Below are 14560 nucleotides of genomic sequence, written 5' to 3' on the forward strand. Positions count from 1 at the left end.
AGGAAATGAGGTTATAACAAGACACACAGCACATTTCTGGGACCCCCCCCCATGTATATCACCCATTGTACTGTCTAGTAATGCAATGACAATCATACACATCATTAAAAATGCTCTAGTAGCCACATTACAAACAAAAATGAAACTGCCAAAATTAATTTTAACAAGATATATTTCACTTAATGCAATATACCTCAAATAGTTTTTTCAATGTGTAATTAATTCAAAAAACATTAAATGAGATTTTTTTACACCCTTCTTATTATAGTAAGTCTTCAAAATCCGGTCAGCACATCTTAGCTTGGACAAGGCACATACATCCCAAGTGCCCAAGAGCCACCGCATGGGGCTCACGGCTGCCATATTGGATGGCGGGACCTAGAACCACTACGATAACGGCAGCGGCAGCATTAAAGGACTAACATTTACTGAGCGTCTTCTATATGCCACGTGCTCCTCATACCCTGCCTCTCTGGATCCCCAGGACAGCCTGTGGCCTTAGGTCCCACCGTGCTGGGTGTTCAGCAGGTGAGGAACTAAGGTGGACAGAGGTGTCTCCACGAGATCACACAGCCACTAACTAAGTGATGGTACTGACTCTGGGGCTCGAGGAGCCCTGTGAACACTGTCCAGGACCCTCCCGTTAGGCTACTTTGCTTAGACTTGGAAGGTAACTTAGCTAGCATGCAGACTAACCTCTCCTTTTTACTGATGAGAAAACTGGGCTCCTTTTTGGGAAAAAAAACATACCATATACAAATTCGAATTAAGTTCAGTTATATAGCTGGGTGTAGTCTAAGTTTGATTAAAATGTGTCCAATTTATTTACAAAACGATGTCTGGTTCTCTAAAGCTTATTAATTTATACAGAGAGGAACGCCTGCATTGCATTTACATAGAGCAATAACGAATACATACGATAAACGACACTTTTAAAAAATCTTACTTAATGGAGCCAAACATTTGAAAATATCTATTTCAGTGTTCTAAAATTAGGAATTATATTGAGATCTTCAACTCCCCGACTGTTCATTCGTTAGATCTCTCCACTGGGGCTGACGCAGACGTGGGGGAACTTAAAGCTAGAGCAATTCTGGAGGCCCCTTTGAAGAAGCTGGGAACAGGACCGGGAGGGTGCCCGTGCCAGCAGGGCGGCCAGACGCATGTTCTCCTGGGTGTATCAGCACGTGATTCACAGAGGCACACAGACCACAGGCCAAGGAAACAACCTTTTCCTTTGGAATCGCAGAACCTCTGTAGACCTTGAGTTTCTTTCCCTGTTAAATGAGAGTCGGGCCAAGATCCCATCTAGGTTTGGACTCATTCATTCACCCAACAAATATTTATTGAGCACCAGGTGTATGCCAGGCATTATTATAGGAAGTGACTATAAAATTCAAGAAATTATTGTGTTTTATGATACACAGGAATTACAGGGGAAAGACCAGTGTTACTCAACTGAAGCTCACAAGCAGATTTGTTCTTCAAGTCGGCCTCCAATTCCAACAGCGCCAATGGTCACCTGCCCTGCGCAAATGCCAAGGGAACACCCCACAGGTGTGTGACTGTTACGAGGCTCTGGGTAACTCCCTTTAGGCATGGCAGAAGGCATGGGATGTCTCAGCCCTTGGGGGCGATTTCAGGCAACTGGTGGGTCGGGGCCCGACGCTGACCTGTGCCTGGCCGGAGGCTTCCCTCCCTGTGCGAAACCCGCAGGTGCAGTACCGTAAAACCTCAGTGCAGACAGCAGACCACAGTGCAAGAACAGGCATTCGTCTACCACTCACTCATGTGACTCCAGCTACAAACACATCCTCACCGCTGGGCAGGCTGCTGCCCAGAGAAAGGAGACTTCAGAGCAGAGCAGCTGCCCTTCTGCATGACAAAGCTGGGCTCGAACACGCTGGTTTTTCTTCTAGTTCTGAGCCAGTGGTGTGCTGAAAGATTTCTGTACCTCATGGCGCTCTTACATGGCCAGAAGAAGAAAAAAAAAAGAAGGAAAAAGAAAAGCACATGTTTTATGTTAAATTTATGTTGTTTCTACAACAGTGAAGCAGCCAGTTTTTAACTCCCAGGGCCTCACGGATTCCTTTTCAAGCCAGTTTACGAGTGGGTATAATTAAGGCGTCTTCCCATGACTCTTGCTTTCACTTGGTAAGTTTTCAGGTTGGGCAAGCTGGTGCAGGTGAAGGTGGAATGTTGGCAAGTGCGACTTGTCAGGAATGCCAACCTTCGTGCTGGCAAAGGATAATTAACTCCAAAGCGAGGGGAATAAAGAACACAAGTGTGTTCTATTGTAATATTAAGATGGATAAGCAAGAGCTGAATGTGGTTGGCTCTGCGCAGCCCGGGCTCCTCGATGTCGGCACTGTGAACATCTTGGGTTGGGGGCCATCCTTGGTGGTGGGGGCTGGCCCATGCAGTAAACAACGTGGAGGAGACGGGGGATGGGCAAACCACTGGTCTAGACCTCCATATTCCTGAAAGGTATTAACTTGATTTGTGGCTCAAGTCCTAGGCCACGTTGTAAGTCCTAATGTCGAGGGTAACCCTTGCAAGGGTACACGGTCACTCACAGGCCGTTTGAAGGGTACTATTCAATTCAAAATAGGTAGAATGCACACTCCTAGAGGGGTGTGCTTTATATTTCTAAAGCATGGCAGTTTATCCTAATTTTTGACATTTAAATGTGATAATCTATTTTTTTTAAATGGCAAAAGGCGGGCACCTGGGTGGCTCCATCAGTGAAGCATCTGCCTTTGGCTCAGGTCATGATCCTAGGGTCCTGGGATCGAGTCCCACATCGGGCTCCCTGCTCAGCGGGAAGCCTGCTTCTCCCTCTCCCTCTGCTTGTGTTCCCTCTCTGTGTCTCTCTTTCAAATAAATAAAATCTTAAAATTAAAAAAAAAAAAGCTTTAAAAAGAAAACGGTGAAAGGAAGTTTACAGACAGCTTCTACATCCCAATAAAGGCACTTACAATGCTATGTTTCCGGAGGTAAAATAAAAAATAATCATTTGTTCAACTTGTACGTGCAAAATCAAGACCAAGACTCCTGTCCACACTCACGTGTGGCAGCAAAGTTTGACCCACTATCATTATTTTGTTTAAATATTTCTTTTGAGTCCCTTAATTTTACGTCTTTTGGTTTAAACATTCAAAATACCACCTGGTTGATCATTCAAAAAATTTTTTTTAAGATTTTATTTATTTATTTGAGAGAGAGAGAGAGTGCACACAAGAGCAGGGCAGGGGGAGGGCAGAGGGAGAAGCAGACTCCCCACTGAGCAGGGAGCCCAAGGTGGGGCTCGATCCCAGCACCCTGAGATCATGACCTGAGCTGAAGGCAGATGCTTCACCGACTGAGCCACCCAATTGACTTTGGTAACACTCCGTGGGGAGAAAGCTCTCTGTTCACAGTGTTTCTTGAGGTTACAGTTAATGATTATTTCCAAGTAAATGAAAGTCAAACTTATTTTTCTTTGATGTAATATTTAAGAGTTATCATGCTTATGACCTTTTATTGAACTTATTTTATCATATTCAATGTAAAAATAGTTTTCCTTTACTTACTGAGAGGACTCTGAAGATGATACATTTCTCTGAACTGCCCTGCTAATTTCTACTAATTTGAATTTTAAAAAAAGAAATCTATACCCGTTTGTTGTTTGGATGATGGTGAATACTGCAGATAACTCTTAGAGTCCTCTACATGAAGACATCTAATCACGATTGCATGAAACTAAGATGACTCTTCCTTGATAATTCTATTTTAATGCAACTGCTAATTCCTTAAAAATACTTTTAAACCAATGCATATTCTATACTTTGGGGATGAATTCTCTGAAAAGTAAAACAAGAAAACACTTGTCGCACTCCGTTAGACATGGTTGTTTTTCTGTATACTGCAAATTGAGTCTAAAGAAGGCCAATGAGGAAATTCACGAACTGAGATCATTATAATCTAATAATTTGCTGGTTTAAACAAAGTCTCTCCCCCCTTTTGTTAAAATACACTCATGCTTGCCAGTGAGTAAAGACGTGTTAGGATTTCAGAGGTTTATTTGAAATGCAATTATACTTTAGATATGTTCAGTGCATGCAATCAGCATTTATTTAGTGCCCACTGTGTACATGGCATGGTGCTGTGAGCCATGAGGCTGACTAAAGCAGACAGCTCCTTCCCGCACAGAGCTGACAACCTGGTGAGAAAGCTGCATGAGAACACAAACACGAGAACGTGACAGACGTCATAAAGAAGCGCGGGGTACCTGCGGCTCCCTCCCTGCTTGTTCACACATATACAACTTTCACTCGTAATCAATGACTCTAACGCCCTGTGTGAGTTACAACATTTACCACAGCAGAGGCTCAGACTGAATTCACTGAGGCCGCCCAGCACTGGAACAGTCCAGACCGCCCTTGTTAGCTCTGGGAAAGACGTGGAGTCGTCGGGGTTTCTGTCACTGGACGCAGATCTCCGAAGAGAACCACAGACCTTCCTTCTCACATAGCTGAGGTCATCGCTGGATAGATGACAACGCTCCTGGTAAGGACACAGCAGACCTCACCTGACAATCTTAGAAGTTGATGGGGAAATTCTAAATGTTCCGATGACCTCCTACCTAGTTAACAACATGGAGCATATACGAACGTTACCAAGCTTCTCATGCTCCTATAAACAAGATCAGATAAACATCCAGGGCCTATTTAATGTTAACCTGAGATTTTCTGGGAAAAGGCATGCTGTCCCCCAAACACAGGAGTTAAAAAAACATGTTTTATTAAGTAGACACCAAAAAACAAAAACAAAGAAAGTTCTCTCTCCAGTTATTTGCTCATCCGATGATGAAATGCAGAGTAAAGAAAAATTTAGGAAAGTACTTTTAAATTTTATTTTGTAATATTTCAAATCAGTTCTGATATAAAAATAGCAATGGGTAAAATAAATTGCAAAAGTCTGATCCTCCCATTTTGCCTTTACTGGAGCTTCTCTCCAATGGAACAATGTTCCAGTTAGGTCAAGCAGAGGGCTCATATAATTATGCAGATCCTCCAAGCTCATCTTTTTCTTAAGTTATCTGTGAATTCCACTTGACTTTAGCTGTGCGTCTCAGGATTAGTATTTCTTTGAAGAAAGGCAGGAGATATATATACACATACGTACAGCAGTTCTACAGAAAGTTTATAGGCAATGATTCAGGCAATAGACCTACAGAGGTATAATCTACTCTTTCTACTTTCCTTGGGGGTGGGGGGGATTCTTCTGACCTCACATTGCAAGCCTGATGCAGAAAATTCAGGCATCCCTGCAACAAAACCTGATAAGCAACTTTCCCTGCTGGAACAAGACCCAGTGGAGACAACACTGACTCTAAGCTGCACAAAAACCTGTTTAAAAAACACATGCATAGAAATGGTGACACATTCTGGGAACTCTGACTTTCTGCTTCACCATCAGCGTATGAGTTAAGAGGACAGCCAGGGGCCAGAGCTTCACTAGCTGGTCTACAAAAGAGACAGGTATCCGTCAAGAGCAAACTCATAGAGGGTCCAGCTGTCTTCCCCACACCCCTTCACTCTCAACAGCTTAGGAACAGTTCCTGTCCCCTGCGTACTGGGGTCACAGCTCAGGGACTGCCTCCTTCGCAGCCAATGTAATAACACAAGAGAATGTGACGAGGGACACCTGGGGGGGTCAGTCATTGGGCATCTGCTTTCGGCTCAGGTCAGGACCCCGGGGGCCTGGGATCGAGGACTGCATGGGTCGCATAGGTCGGGCTCCCTGCTCAGCAAGGAGCCTGCTTCCCCCTCTGCCTCTGCCTGCTGTTGCCCCTGCTGTTCTCTCTGTCAAATAAATAAATAAAATCTTCGAAACAAACAAGAGAATATGAAAAGAAATGGACGCACAGAATTTAATTCTTAAATACCTGTGTACTGAAGTCTTCCCTTCCATTATCACCCTCTCTATAAATGAACGTGTTATCTCAACGATAACCCCACAGATGACAGCTCGGTTTCTGGAAACCTGCGCTGATAGAGGGTCTCCCTCTTTCTGGATATGATCGGAGCTGACTGCCCCTCCGTGTGCCTTTTACGGCCGCCTCCCATTCCCCTACACCTCACGGAAGCAGAGCTGGCCCACGGCTCCTCCTTTTCCCATTAACATCCTCAGTGGTCTGAACTGTGCTTCAGGCTTCTGCTCTTTGCCATCTCAACTGCTTCACACCTGTTTCCAAGCTCCCCTGAAAGGATGGCAAGCTCGACAGAGAACTTCCAATCCTTAGTGTACTTTTACTACCAAATGTCAACCAAGCATTTCATGAGCAGCTCCCTAACCTATTTCATGGGACAAGGCGGCCCATGTCTTTGCTCCTCTGAGCTCCATGACATCTAGCACATTCCCTTGTGGTGAGTCTTCTCAAATTTAATAATATACTGTTTTTGTTTTTGTTTTGTTTTGTTTGTTTTTACAGAAAAACAATTTCCACAGACCCCAATTGGAGAAGGACTGACTATAGAACTAAGTTTTTAAGTTTTAAAATGTCAGCCACACACTTCTGCTTCTGGCAACTACGAAACAAGTCCCAGCCTTATCGTCCTGCTGTAAACAACCAGAACACCAGGCAAAATATTTGGGGCAAGAGTTTTCAGGCACAGACAATGGGGCGGTGCAGGACTGAGTGACCCAAGAGAAGGGAAACCATGGTAAATACGGGAGCCAATATAAAACAGCAGCTTCCCTTTTTTCCCTCTTAATTTCCTTAAGATACAAGTGACTGTTTAGAATGATACCATTGCATTGTGGGCTGACTGTGATTTATTGCTATAAAATGGTTCAGTCTGTACCTAAGTTCAAAAGAATTTAGATTACCCTTGGAAACAAACACAATTTTAAAATAGTATAAAAATCTCAGGCCGTTCCCCAAGGGTACATTTGTGGCTCTCAGTTTGAGGAAATGATTGTGGGGCAGGTTCGTAAATGCCCCACTGCTTCTTTATAGCCTCCTTGATGCAGGGATAGCAGATACAAGTCTGCAACCCAGAAGCAAGCACAGGTCACGATAGGTAGCAGGAGCTCGGTGCAAGGCTACCGTATAAGCAGAAGCGTGCCCAGTGTGATGGGACCTGCTGGCAGCACTCACTACAGGCAGGTGCCAGCCCTTCCTCCTTGGGAAGCCTCACTAGAGCCGAGAGTGTCAAGTGCTCTGGGCAGGGGGTGTGTCCTCCAGTCTCCCCAGGGATCACTTCCCACCACTGCTTGTTGATGTCTTCAGGTCCATGCAATTCCCAGGGAGCATGGGCACAACGGAACAACGTCCAGAGTTTCACCTTCTACCTGTGCTCCCTCCTAAAGCCAACCGGCCTGCCCGTGCCACGGGCCCCAGGCTCTCGTCCTCCTCCTCACCTGTCTCCCACCGGAAACGCATCCGGCCTCCGGGACAAGCCCTTCCAGGTGCCGCACAAAGGGACGGCCGAGTGCGGAGTGCCGGCTCAGCTCTGAAATACGGAGGCTGAAGGGGACCCGCTCATGACGCATCACTTTGCCCCATCTCCCAGCGGTGTGATCAAACACCCATCTTAGAACCCGCAATCAGAACTGACACAGATCTTTTGAGGAAAGAATTAGCATGTTTTTTTGTTTTGTTTTGGGCTTGTTTTGATCAGGAGAAAATGTCAGAATCTTTCTGGCAGACAATCAATCCCAAAAAAGTCAGAATCAAGCTGGCAGAAAAGCAGTTGGCTAGCTGCTTTAAATGACTGAAGTTGTATCTCTTACAGCTATTAAGCCTGTGGTAAACAATTTCAGAGGTCATCTTAGAAACGTGAAGAGTCCACAGACTTTCGGAGCTAGTTCAGTTCTCCGGTGGCCACAGAGGCTACAGGTTCCTTACCTCTGGCCTCTCCCTGACCAAGACATCGAAAAGGAAACTGAGGCTATATTCACATGATTATTCAAATGACATGAACTATGTCAAAGGCTCTCAGAAAGCTGTCAAGTGCTCTGCAAAATGATGTTACTCTTAACATTCAGACACACCCATGCTGCTTTCTAGGACCATCATTTCAGTTTTGAAGTACTCACAAAGTATATTGGACTACATTCTCACTTGGGAGAATGGGGCACAATGAACGGGTTTCTGGACTACAGGCTCCTTACAAGCAGAGTCCATTTTCTATGTAATCCGGCACCCAGCAGCTTTTCCATATATAATATATAATATAATATAATATAATATAATATAATATAATATAATATAATATAATATAATATAAATATATAAACATTTAATGTATACCCACTGAGCTGAACCAAACTGAAAATGAAACATGATTATACCAATCTACTAAAACAAGCTGCCCTGCTTTACTGCACACAGTTCATGGCTGTGCGATGTAGCAGGTGTAAGAATCGGGCTCAGAGTGCTTGGAGAGCTGGAAGGCTCTGGAAACTGCACAAAACAATCTGCAGTATGGGTATGCAACTGCTGTGTGAAGTGGGAGCTCCGTTACCATGGGATTCACTTTCTCTTCTCTTTCCCGGTGTTGGTCTGAATATAGCCCCACAAAAGCCTGACCCTAGAAAGTAACAGACAGGGAAGGAGGCTGTGGTTACCCCCAAAGGACACCGTCTTTCTGTGAAGATTCTGCAGTAGGCTAATAGCTGTTCCAAGAGGCTTTCCCTCCAGGGATTTAGATACACAGGTAAAGGAGGAAAAGCATGCTACTCTGTCGTAACTCTTCTTTAACCCTATTTTTCAAATAATTTGCAACGTAGAGCAAACTGAAGTGACAGTAAGAGGAGTCTCACTTCTTTTTTTTTTTAAGATTTTATTTATTTATTTGACATAGAGACAGCCAGCGAGAGAGGGAACACAAGCAGGGGGAGTGGGAGAGGGAGAAGCAGGTTCCCAGCGGAGAAGCCTGATGTGGGGCTCGATCCCAGAACGCTGGGATCATGCCCTAAGCCAAAGGCAGACGCTTAACGACTGCGCTACCCAGATGCCCCGAGGAGTCTCACTTTTAAAGGGACATTTTTGTTATATCTACCAAAACAGAGTAAATGCATTGCCTGGACTGAAATCTAATACCTTCTTTGAGATCCTGGATTTCCTAATAAAATATGAACTTTTGTCTGTAAGGTTTTATCTTCCTTATGAAGTGACTGTGACTACAGTATTTAAAACTTTTATTGCAGTATAACATAAATGTAGGAAAGTGTACAAACCCAAACTGTGCAGTTCCATGAATTTTTAAACCAAATGAATACCAAATCTGTGTAATCAGTATCTAAATAAGAAACATGACATCATCAGCATTCCAGAAGACCTCATCTAGGGCACCTATACTTAATATAAAGAAGGCAAATTAGGACAAATACATGGAAACAAAGGCCAAACAGGTGGTACATATACAAAACCCCAAACCATTTGTGATTTGAATAGAATATAAACTTAGCTTATGCAAACTGTTTGTCCAGTCAATGAGTGAAAACCATCTATGTCTCTGTCTCTCCTTTTTCATCTTTTTGTTTCAAGTTTTTATTTAAACGCTAGTTAACATATAGTGTAATATTGGTTTCAGGAGTAGAATTTAGTGATTCATCACTTACATGTAACACCCAGTGCTCATCACTACACGTGCCCTCCTTAATACCCATCACCCACATAGCCTGACCCCGACCCACCTCCCCTGCAGCAACCCTCAGTTTGTTCTCTATAGTTAAAGAGTCTCTCCTACCATTTGCCTCCCTCTCTTTTTTTTCCCTTCCCCTACGTTCACCTGTTTTGTCTCCTAAATTCCACATGAGTGAAATCGTATGGTATTTGTCTTTCTCTGACTGACTTATTTCACCTAGCAATACTCTCTAGCTCCATCTATGTTGTTGCAAATGGCAAGATTTCATTCTTTTTGATGGCTGGGTAATATTGCGTTATATGTTGTGTGTATATATATATATATATATATATATATATAAAACACGTATGTGTGTGTATATATACATACATACATACACACACACCACATCTTCTTTATCCATTATCCATTCTTCAGTGGATAGACACTTGGGCTGTTTCCATACTTTGGCTCTTGTAGGTAATGCTCCTATGAATGTTGGGGTGCATGTATCCCTTCAAATTAGTATTTTTGTATTTTTTGGGTAAACACCCAATCGTGTGATTGCTGGATTGTAGGGTAGTTCTATTTTTAACTTCTTGAGGAACCTCAATACTGTTTTTCTCTCTCTGTGTTTCTCAGTTTGTCTGTCTGTCTGCCTACCTGTGCTCTCCCTCTATCCCTCCTTCCCTTTTTCTCCTCATTCCTGCATGGCCTCCCAATGTTAAAGATCAAAAATGTAAAAAGGAACTTCTAAACAGTACTGTAAAGACAATGATTTCTATAATATCAGCTCACTAGCTAATTAAAACAGTGAGCTTTTAGCCTAGGTCAATACTAGATAAAGATGTCAAACTAAATATTTAAAACTTTGCACTAAGATGTTACCACTGGGGGAGGTTAGGGAGAGGGTGTGCCGACCTGACCTCCCTGTGCCTATTTTGCAACTTCCTGTGAATCTGTAATTCTTTGAAAATAAAAAGCTAGTAACAAAAAGCTTTGCTATCGCAGCAAACCACTATTCTTATTTATATAACATGGTCAGCATTTTGTTTTTAGTATGATTTTTGTAAGAACTACCGCAATTTAAAAAAAAAACCTGAACTTCTGTTAACTTCTAAAAAAAAAATATTGAAAAGAAATAAGATCAAAATAGTAAGTTCAAACAAATACCTACTCTAAAATGTGTTCTGAGAGTGAAGCCTGTCATGCCTAACAACACTATCTAGTGGATGCATAATAGTTAACTTCCTTAATTCCTTCTTCGTAACCACACATTCCCCCGCCCCCCCACCCCCGCTGCTTTAACACTGAAAAAGAAACGCTAACCATGAAGTTAATACTCACAGAAAAAAACCCTTTGCCTCCCAGAGCCTTACGTACAGGTAGTGGGAGCCTCTTCCCTTTGTCTCTCTTACGCTTCCAGACAGACGAGCACGTTAAATGCCCACGACTACGCCGTTGTGAGTCCAGAAAGCTCACGGATGGAGAAAACTGGCCCAAAGGTCAGACCACCCTTCAACCCATTTGTAAATCAAATAATCTCATAAATCGTCTCACTGTTTAATAAAGCAGTTATGCTGCTGGCAGTAGTTACAAGATAAATGATCATCTTTGAACTGTTAGCTTTTCCATTTTTGGTGTTTCTTGCAGCAAAAGCAATTAATTTTTACTCACAGATAAAAAACAACTTTAAAAATAACTTTAATATACTGCTGGTAGGAAATAGCAAGCTTCTAGCATATGCGAATTCGTGACCAGTCCGCTACCTTGCAAATTTGAAAACAATGATAGAGAGGTCCACGTACTTTTGTGGTCCCGATAAACACCTGCAGGCCTTGTTGTCACGAACCAGGTGAGGAATAGGAACTAAAGCCCCAGAGGGAAGTATCTGTCCTTGGGGAGGAGCGGATACGGCTCAAAACCCATTGAAAGTGCACTAAGCATTACCTGACACAGCCTGATTAATTTCAGATCAAATAATAATTAGAAGAGAGAACGCAGACCCATTATTTTCTCTCCTTAGAAAACTTAACTGTTGCTGGAAGGGCCGAGGGCTCTAGGGTGTTTGCCACCCTCCTTGGGAGATGGTGCAGGTGTCCAGGGGACCGTGAAGACATAGGGCTGGACGGGGGAAACGTGTGCACCCATCTCGGCCGTGTATGCCATGAAAGGGGAGGAAGGACGAGCAGGAGAAAACAGACCAGTAGCCTTCACATGAGACATAACAAGTCTGGAAGTGAAAACAGCACAGGAATAAATCAGTGGCCGCACAACAAAACGAACAGCGCTTCAAAGGTGGCTCAGAGCCATGCTGGAAACAACAATCCTCTCTTCAGGGAAAGTAAGGCCTGCCATGGAAGGAAAGAGGGGTCAAACAGTTGTGCTGTGGGGGTGCTGAGGTGGGGAGTGAGGGTGCAGCGCGAGCGGAGCCTTCCCCTGCCGGGGTCCTGTGGCCTTTCGAGAGCCCGAGAACAGGCAGGTGTCTGGGGCAGAGGCAGGGAGCTGCGAGGACACAGGCTCCCCAGCCAGAGGCCAGAGTGCACCCTTCCTAGGCAGATGACCTTGGGCAAGTGATATGACCTTCCTAAACCCCGGGTTCCTCTACACCTACGACAGGGATAGTTAAGGTCCTGGTGACGGTCAGAGGTCACAGTGCAAGTCAGCACTTCAAACAGTGATAATATCCCCACTTCTGGAATGTGCCCCGGGACAGGGCCTGTGCTCCTTCCTCTACACAAATCATCCCATTCCATCTTCTCACCAGCCCCATCAGATAAGTGCCATTATTTTTTTTTTAAGATTTATTTATTTTAGAGAGAGAGAGGGAGCACGGGAGGAGGGACAGAGGGAGAATCTCTTTTTTTTTTAAAGATTTTATTTATTTATTCGACAGAGATAGAGACAGCCAGCAGAGAGGGAACACAAGCAGGGGGAGTGGGAGAGGAAGAAGCAGGATCCTAGCGGAGGAGCCTAATGTGGGGCTCGATCCCAGAACGCCAGGATCACACCCTGAGCTGAAGGCAGATGCTTTAAGGACTGCGCCACCCACGCGCCCCAAGGGAGAGGGAATCTTTTTTTTTTAATGTTTTTTTATTATATTATGTTAGTCACCATACAGTACATCCCCGGTTTCCGATGTAAAGTTCGATGATTCATTAGTTGCGTATAACACCAAGTGCACCATGCAATACGTGCCCTCCTTACTACCCATCACTGGTCTATCCCATTCCCCCGCCCCCCTCCCCTCTGAGGCCCTCAGTTTGTTTCTCATAGTTCATAGTCTCTCATGCTTCATTCCCCCTTCTGATTACCCCCCCCCTTTCTTTATCAAGGGAGAGAGAATCTTAAGCAGACTCCTCGCTGAGCACAGAGCCCAACCCAGGGCTCAGTCTCACCACCCTGAGATCACGACCTGCACTGAAATCAAGAGACGCTTAACTGACTGCGTCACCCAGGTGCCCCGAGATAAGTGCCATTATTATCTTCATTCTGAAGATGAGGAAACCAGGACTCCCAGTCGTTCCTCAAGTTGGCCAACAGCACCCTGCAACCCAAGTGGGGCCTGGGTCCAGAGATGGCACCCCGTCTGTCACATCCTGCACGGCCCTATACGTCTGGAGAAGGCAAGGCCTTAATGCATGACTTTTATCCAACGATAAGCACCACACAACAGGTCTAGAGATTTTTGGGTATAGTTATTGTTTGGGATACTCATTTCAGTCCCATGTATACATTTGGTTTCCCTACTTGTAAAAATATTTAACATCAAACAGATGCTAGCTAGAAGAAGGTTATTACTGCCTTTTCTGGAACAACAACAACAACAAAAACATCCATCAAATGTTAGTGATGATTAGTCCAGAATCACTGGCCTAATGCATTCTTTAGCCTATTGTAATAATATTCAGATTGGGAAAACCCTAGACATGATAATTCGAACACACTTAGAACCAGTGGAAGTTCACAGACAGACACCTAGAGTAGTCTTTGCTTTAAGAGCAGAGTTATTCCTGGAGCCCCAGACAACTGGTGCGGCAGGCTTTTCTGACCTCTGGTTCAGTCGCTCCCCTTCACCCCGAAAATGCCGTTAATTCCTGCCCGAGGAAGTGTCTCCTTTTCCTCTGAGTCAAGAAACCCTGGAATATTTTTCCCATTTTTTTTTAAAGATTTTATTTATTTATTTGATGGAGATAGAGACAGCCAGCGAGAGAGGGAACACAAGCAGGGGGAGTGGGAGAGGAAGAAGCAGGCTCCCAGCAGAGAAGCCTGATATGGGGCTCGATCCCACAACGCCGGGATCACGCCCTGAGCCTAAGGCAGACGCTTAACCGCTGTGCCACCCAGGCGCCCCTATTTTTCCCATTTTTAATCAATGATTTTAATCAATGGGAATCAATTTCCCATTTTTTTAAAGATTTTTTAAAGATTGATTTTTAATCAATTTCCCATTGTTAATCAACCATTTTAATCAATGGGAATAATCAATTCCCATTTTTAATATGCATTCCATGTGACAGCCAGAGAAAAGTACAAAGGGACAGACAGTCTCCGGGAGAGTCTACACCAGCGAGTGGGCATACCCACCTGATAAGCAGCGGCCCCAAAATACTACCACCAACAGGGAGTGCAGCAGGGTCCACGGGCTAGACAGACGCCATCGCCAGCACAGACGGCCAGGAGACCAAGCCGTCACGTATCTCTGGGATCAGCCTGTGCTGCCCTGTAAGCGTATTCACGTCATGATGCGCAAGCCCCCAAAATATGAGAACCAATCCAGATCAGACCAGGTTCTGCCTATGCCATATGTGAAGGCTCAGCAGAAGTGTGTGCACCAGATCGAACTCTTTGTAAGGAAACTGATCTGCAACAGGCTTTGTCCCGAGAGGCAGCAAACCCCTGTCCCGCACATTACGCTGCTTCCTCAGACGGGCACGGACTTA

At 44.3% G+C, this 14560-nt stretch overlaps 1 protein-coding gene across 4 annotated transcripts in view; it reads right to left on the reverse strand.

Moving 5' to 3' along the window:
- The window catches only part of EGFR (epidermal growth factor receptor), a 204364-nt gene that overhangs the window by 177486 nt on the left and 12318 nt on the right, over positions 1–14560 (reverse strand). The gene's annotated exons all lie outside the window — the stretch shown is intronic.

Source organism: Ursus arctos, unplaced genomic scaffold, assembly GCF_023065955.2.
Source record: "Ursus arctos isolate Adak ecotype North America unplaced genomic scaffold, UrsArc2.0 scaffold_3, whole genome shotgun sequence".
NCBI classification, from domain to species: Eukaryota; Metazoa; Chordata; class Mammalia; order Carnivora; family Ursidae; genus Ursus; species Ursus arctos.